At 53.8% G+C, this 7352-nt stretch overlaps 1 protein-coding gene across 6 annotated transcripts in view; it reads left to right on the top strand.

Annotated features, from left to right (window-relative positions):
- Positions 1-235: 235 nt before the first annotated feature.
- The window catches only part of CYRIB (CYFIP related Rac1 interactor B), a 176736-nt gene continuing 169619 nt past the window's right edge, over positions 236-7352 (top strand). For 4 of the 6 annotated variants that reach the window (XM_054499212.2, XM_054499216.2, XM_063669073.1 and 1 more), the window contains exon 1: positions 306-573. The gene's annotated coding sequence lies outside the window, so the exon portion shown is untranslated. Of the gene's footprint in view, positions 574-7352 lie in introns of all 6 variants that reach the window. The other 2 variants (XM_063669070.1, XM_054499210.2) reach the window with 1 other exon arrangement.

The following is a 7352-nucleotide window of genomic DNA, read 5'->3' as shown; positions in this document are numbered from 1 at the left end:
GAGCCCTGCCTGACAGGCCGTGACCTTGGGGGTCACCCCTGCGCCTCTCAGGGCCGGGTTTCCTCCTCGCACAACGAGGGCGATGACCCCCAACCGCAGCGCGCTCCGCGGTGACTTGCCCAAGGTCACCACCGTCCCGGGCCCGTGGCGCTCCGGCTCGGGAGGACACGGGCCAGGCGGGCGCGGGGTTCTGGGGTGGGGGCCGGCGCGGGGCGGTCCCGGGGCGCGGCGCGCGCTGACGCCGGGGCCCCGCGATGCGGCGGGGACTGGGCGCGGGGGGAGGCGCGTCGCGAGGCGAGCGTCCTCCTTTTGTGCGAGCGCCGGCGGCTCGGCTTCTCGAAGGTAAACAGCGCTTCCTCTTCCTCCTCGCCGCGCCTCTTCCTTTTATAGTTATTTCTCGCCTGGCACTCGCCCGGGCTGCTGCTGCTGCTGCTGCCGCCGCGGCGGGGGCAGCTCGCAAACCTGTGGCGGTGACGTGAGCCCCGCCAACCCGGAAACGGCGGCGGCGGCACCGGAGGCTCCGAGGCTCCTGCGCTCCCGCGCCGCGCTCCCCTCGCCCGCCCGGGCCGCCAGGTACGTGCCGGGGCTCTGAAGGCGCCGCCGCCCGGCCGGCCCGCGCGCGCGCCCCTGGAGCCGATTTGCCCCCAGAGAGGGCGCGGAGTGCGGGGCGCGCGCGTGATCGGTGCGGGGAGAGGCGGAGGTACCATCCGGGCCCCCGGGCCGGGCGCTGCGGCGGGTGGACAGGGGGCGCCGCCGTGGTGGGGGCGTCCGGGCCGGCGGGCGCGGGGGTCCCGGGGGAGGCGCCTCGAGTGCGCGGGGGGCGGCGGGCGGACGCTAGGGGAGCGCGCAGCGGGGCCGCCGCCCGGGTCCACCCAGCAGCGGAGCCGGCGCCTTGTGCGCCTCGAGGCAGGGGGCGCTCAGGTCGGGGTGGCTGGCCCCGGGCAGACCCTTTCTGCGAGCCAGGTGTCGGTGCGGGGACTGACCCGGGGAGCAGCGCTGGCCCCCGGCCACCTCCCATCAGGGGCTTGGAAGGCCAGTCGCATTCGATTTTGAGGAACTAGAGGGGGGTGAACAAAATCTCCACTGGCCTCAAGACTTCCTCCTGGGGTAGCCACCGGCCTGTGTTTAAAGAGCACTTCCTCTTCGCCTGTTATCTTTTCATCATCTTTCTTTTTAAATGGAAGTTCAGTGTTAGCGGGTGGGTGCCCTTGCAGCCTGCAGGGCTTTCCTGGGGCTGTGTACACACACTGGGGGTGGGAGAAATCTGTGTGTCCTTTGAAACGTGTGTCCTGTGTCAGGAGTGGAAGGAAGGGGGAATCGAGGTCTTACCATGCTGGAGGTACTTGGGGTGTGCCTTTGCTACCCACCCTGCTGCAAGAGGTGGAGGGGTGCGGAGGGATAGAGTGGGAAGCCGGGGCTGCGGGGGAGTGTCACGTGCACTTTGCACCTATGTTTAATTCCTGGCTCTGCCGCTTACTAGCTGTGTGACCTTGGGCAAGTCGCTTACCCTCTCTGAGTCTTAGGGTCCCGTCTGTGAAATGGGCTGCTGCGAGTGGGGCCTTGAGAAAACGAGCGTAGATTTCCTGGCCTGGAGGGGGCGCAGTGATAGAAAGTGTCATTGCCAGTCACCTTGAATTTCTGCATCCCCAGCACCTAGAAAGGGTGCCTTGGAGCACGTGGGAAGCACCCCATAGATAATTGTGAGATGAACGGGTGGGTGGTGAATTTTGAGAGGTGAGTTGGTGTGCTTCCACATTTTAGCTTCCTTGCCCTGTAACATCCATCCACGATCTCCAGGGAGCAATTTTGCTATCTGGTTTGGATGGACTCCTCCCCTCTCTGAGAAAGACCATCTTGTGAAAATACTGACTCCCTTGTGAGAAAGGGCTTAAACTCTGACTTTGAGACTCTCCCATTCTTGGAAGATTGCACTGGGGGAAAAATAAAAAGAAGGCGTCATTTTGATTGCCACTGCCAGGTGACTGGCTGAGGCCAACAGCCAAGACTGAGCCAGGGCTGACGGCTGGGATGGTTTCCCAGGCCTGGGGTTCCTGTAATATGGGGGAAGCCCGGAAGAGGTGGCTTTTCTACCTTGGTCGGCATGCAGAAGTGGTCAGCTGGCCTGAGTTTTCTTCCTGAGGAGGCACATTGGAATTTGCACTCTAGATCCTTGCTGGGCTCACAGCACGGAGAAGGGCAGAGTGTGTGATGCAGGAGGCTGAAGTGGGTTCTAGCACAGGGAGACTTGGAAATGGTTTTCAGGTAAAGGCGGATATATGTTTCTGCCCTTCACTTTGGGAGATTTTCAAGTAATTTTGCTCTTTCTGACAGCCACCCCTTCTCCTTTCTCAGCTCCCAAAGTCTTCTGTGTGCCTCTCTTAGGATCCTTAGCTATGTGGGTCCCCCAACTCCCGACCCCCGTAAGTGCTACTATTATTTTTAAGAGACAGCGCAGACCCTTCTGTGCAGCAACATGCTGCAGTTTGAGCATGTGCAGATTCATTTTGTTTGTGTTTTGACAGGGTCTCACGGTATTGCTGAGGTTGAAGTAGTGCAGAAGTAGCGTGATCATGTCTTACTGCAGCCTTGACCTCTCAGGCTCAAGCCATCCTCCTACCTCAGCCTCCCAAGTAGCTGGGACCACAGGTGTGCACCACCATGCCCAACTAATTTTTTAATGTTTTGTAGAGATGGGGTCTCTCTATGTTGCCCAAACTCCTGGGTTCAAGGGATCCTCCCTGCCTTAGCCTCCCAAAGTGCTGGGATTACAGGTGTGAGCCACTGTGCCTGGCCCAGATTCATTTTTAATGACTGAACTGTGGAGTGGCCAGGGTTACCTGTAAAGGAGAGCTAGGGTTCTCGTTTTCCTGAGACTTAGAGAGAGTGCAGGACTTGGCTCAAGACCTTCAGTCAGGAAGGGGCAGATTGAGGGTCCTCGCCTAAGTCTTCGGCCTGCAGAGCTCACTTTTCTTCTTGCAGACGCTGAGTGGTCTTCGTGCTTCCTCTGGCACCTGACCTGCTGCCTGGCACATGCAGGAAACAGTACGTGTCTTTTGACAGAATGGGCAGAAGAATGATGGGTTCCCCTTTGCTCTTTGAGGATGTACATTCTTTTTCCATCTCAAGGTCAGCGCACTGGCCTGCAGTTGACCTTGAAATGGTTGTCCCGTGATTCCTCCCTATGTGGAATCCTGGTCCCTGACAGCTCTTATATCAGGATCCAGAGACCCATGCACAGGAAGCACAGGAAGGACGCCCGAGGGACGCGGGTGCCAGGAGGTTGTGGCCTCACCCGTGCTCAGCATTACTGCCATCTCGTTAATTGAAGAGACCGCGATTCATGTGGCTTTGGCGGTCTGGGACTTGGCTGTCTTCAGCGAAATCGTCCACCACTGAGCATTGTAAAAGAAGTGTTGTATAGCTGAAAATTCAGATTTTAAGTATGAATTTTATCAGATACACCTTCATTATCTCTTGGCTGTGCAGCCTTCTAGAGGTCACTACACTCTTGGAACCCTCTTTTCCTCATCTCTAAACAGGCAAAAGAATCCCCGTTGGTCTCCCAGGGCTCCTGAGTAAGAGAGTAAGATCCAAATTCATGCCTTGGTTTTCTTTCTCACTGCTTGTGTGCATGGAACCAAGTTTGTTCCGTTCTTGGAGCCTCAGTGTTCTCATCTGTGAAATGGGCGCATATGTCATGGAGTTGTGTTGCTCCTGGCAGTAGCGTAAGCGAAGCCCTTAGCATAGGCCCCTGTTCCCATTGCACACCCCGTGTAATAGTGATCACCATCCATGATTATTGTTATCATCGTCAACAACAGTAATAATCACTGTTTCCTCAGCAAGCGTATAGGCATCTCAAAGGCCAGATTCATCCCTCTGTTTTAGCTTGAATTGGAGCTTCTTGAAAGAAAGAAATTCGGGTGGGAGGAGTGAAGGATTGATTGTTTTTTTTTCTCTTCCCTAATGGGGATACTTGATAAAGGCCTGTTGAAGACAGATGCCTTGTGATCTTGTTTTTCATCCTTCTCTGGGCTCTCAAATGGATCAGGTCCTTTTGCTTCAGTAGAACTTTGGCAATTAAGTCTTTGATAGTCTTAAAACGGGTGATTGGCCTCACCAGGCTGAAAGAAAGGCAACTTCGTTAGCCTAGGATGCATGAGGTTAAGAGCAATATTGTTTTTTCCTCCCCTCCTTTTCTCCTTCTAGAGGCAGTGAAGGTTTTGGGGCCCTACAGCCTGGGTTCACATCCTGGCTCTGCCACTCACTAGCTCTGTGCCCTTGGCCAAGATACTTCCTTTCTCTTTGTCTTTCTCTTCATCTTTCAAATGAGGACTAACAGTCGCCACCTGGAAGTGTTGCTGTGACGATCAACCCAGAGGTTGTATGGAAAGTGCCCAGCAGAGAGCATGACACCTAGTAGGTGCTCAGCAATGTCTGTTTCTTCCCTCAGCCCCTGGTGCTCTTTCTGTCCCTCCCCTGGTCCCATCATCTGTCCCCACATCCAATATCTTGCCCTCCCCTGACAGAGCTTCAGTTTCCTTTGGGAATAGAGCCCTTGGCTGGCAGGTCATTCCTACATTAAACTTGGAGCCTCCAAGCTTTATGAAGTCCAAGTGTGCTATTTTAAACCAATTGTGGACTTTTGTGTGACGCTTCCGCTGAATGGAAAGATAATTGTACCAGAGCTTGTCGAGAAGAGTAAATGGACGAGTCATGGAGCTTACATTCTGTCCCATTGATTTTTTTTTTCCTTCTTTTGGAGGACTTACTAGCTGCCATCTGCTCCTTGAACATCGTGTTCATAAATATATAAATAATCGAAGTTGATGAGGAGGTTTGCTTAAAGAAGTGTTGCTGAGAGTGATTTTTATAAATATTTAAGATAATCTGAAATCATTAAAGGAATTGCTGGGTTTATTAAAAAACTGAAGACGTGTTTTGGAAAGGATCCTTTTCTTTACAAGCTGAATAAATGTCAAGAGTAGAGAAATGAGGGAAGAGAGCCTTCTGAGCGTGGACATGGGATCCGTGCAGGTGAGTGGGCAGCCAGTCTGTCTGACTTTGCCAGGCCTCAGCGTTTTTTTTTGTTTTTTTTTTTTTAATTATTTTTATTTTTGAGACGGAGTCTCGCTCTTTCGCCCAGGCTGGAGTGCAGTGGTGCGATCTCGGCTCACTGCAAGCTCCGCCTCCCGGGTTCATGTCATTCTCCTGCCTCAGCCTCCCGAGTAGCTGGGACTACAGGCACCCGCCACCATGCCCGGCTAATTTTTTTTTTTTTTGTATTTTTAGTATAGATGGGGTTTCACCGTGTTTGCTAGGATGGTCTCAATCTCCTGACCTTGTGATCTGACCGCCTCGGCCTCCCAAAGTGCTGGGATTACAGGCGTGAGCCACCATTCCTGGCCTAATTTTTATTTTTTGAGATGGAGTCTTGCTTTGTTGCCCAGGTTAGAGTACAATGGCATGATCTCGGCTCACTGCAACCTCTGCCTCCGGGTTCAAGCGATTCTCCTGCCCCAGCCTCCCGAGTAGCTGGGATTACAGGCGCGTACCACCACACCAGGCTAATTTTTGTATTTTTAGTAGAGACAGGGTTTCTCCATATTGGCCAGGCTGGTCTCAAACTCCTGATCTCAGGTGATCCACCCGCCTCAGCCTCCCAACGTGCTGGGATTACAGGTGTGAGCCATTGTGCCTGGCCGCCTCAGCATTCTTGAAAGCTTCCTGGGCTTCCTTGAGGGTCGGAGAGGGCCAGTGAGTAATGTGTGCCAGGAGGCCCCCCGGGGAGCACACATTTCAGATTCTGCTTGTGAGAGTCAGTGGCGGGCTTCTAGAAGGTTCCTAAGGCAGATCTCTTTTGGTTAATGACAGGCTATGTTTTAGTGAGACCTGCTAAGGCCTGCAGTTCTGTAGGCTTCTCGGTGGTAGAAGCAAGGGAGGGAGGAGTTGGAAGAGAACTTTCTGAACTTGAGTGTGCTGCGCATCACGTGGGGATTGCCTTGGAGGTTCTGAGCAGGGGCTGGGGCAGGCCGAGATGCTGCATTTTGAACACTTTTGCACATGATGTGATGCCTCTGGATAGTAGACCATACTTTGAGTGCAGTGGGCCAGGAGATCATCCAACCTGACCCGCTCCCCTGCATTCATTCAGGAGCCACGCTGATGCTGATGGTGCAAATCTGTACATGGCCCTGGAGGTTCCCAAGGTAGCTTAGTGGAGGAGGCAGGCATGCGAAAACACATATGACAAAGTGACGAAGGCCTAGGATGGACCTCAGGACAGGTGACAGTGGGAATAGGAAGGGGTGGGAGAGAGACCACCTTTGTCTGCCAGCAGGTGCTGAATAAGCCGAGGAAGGCCTAGATGCTGTGAGCCATTGAGATGGGGCTGCCTTCAGGGAGCAGGGGAGGAGAGGCAGTGTGAGCTGAACAGCTCCTCCACTTAATGGTGTCCTGTAAGGACTGAGCCGAAACCCCATACTCAAGAGTTTCAGGCCTAAGCATCCAGTACTCTAATTTTAACACACAAGGGAACTGGAACCCCCTGGGGGGAAGCATCTTGACCAAGAGGCACAGTCAGGACTGGAACCTAGGCCTCTGGCTCCTGAGCCTGGTTTTTGCTCACTGCTCCACAGTGCCACCCTCTGCATCCACTGCTATGTTTAGCAGTAAGGCTGTGAGAGCAGGAGGATGCTGAGGACTTTCCCTAGTTCAAAATGTACCTCTGCCCTTGACCTTCCTTCAGCAGGGGACTAGGCACTTAAATCCACAGTGAAAAAGAAGGCCCAACGTGGGAAAAGTGACAGCTTTGAAATCAACATAAACCATGCCAGAGACTAATCCTCTTTCTGTCTTTTCCCCCTCCCGGCACCAGCATCCTTTGATAAGAAGGTGGGGGAAGGACAGTGAGGGCCCCGTTGTGCAGAGGAGTTAAGGATGGGAAAGGCTTGGGCGGTAGGAGGAAGAAAAGCTCCATTCTTTTCCTCATCTGCCTAATAGAGTCTCCTGCACTGGCTCTGTCTGGCCGCTTTAAGCTCTTCAGAATTTACATCCAGTGCTCACTCAACAAAGCCTATTGCATGGCAGGGCTGATGGAGCCCTGGCCCTGCTTCTCAGCGCTGCATGACCTTGGGCAAATCACATCCCACTGCAGAACCAGAATTGTCATTGATGAAGCTGGGCTACTATCACCTGCTTCCCTGGAATGTTTAGAGGATTGAGTGGGATAATGTGTATCGAAGCATCTAGCATAGTCTAGCAGAAAGCCTCCATATACAGGTCCTTCTCCCATGGGGCACAGTCACAGGTGGGTGAGAGCTATATGATTTGTCCAGGGCTATCCTTCTGGC

Source organism: Pongo pygmaeus, chromosome 7 (genome assembly GCF_028885625.2).
Source record: "Pongo pygmaeus isolate AG05252 chromosome 7, NHGRI_mPonPyg2-v2.0_pri, whole genome shotgun sequence".
Classification (NCBI taxonomy): domain Eukaryota; kingdom Metazoa; phylum Chordata; class Mammalia; order Primates; family Hominidae; genus Pongo; species Pongo pygmaeus.
This window is presented reverse-complemented; position numbering and strand designations above follow the sequence as displayed.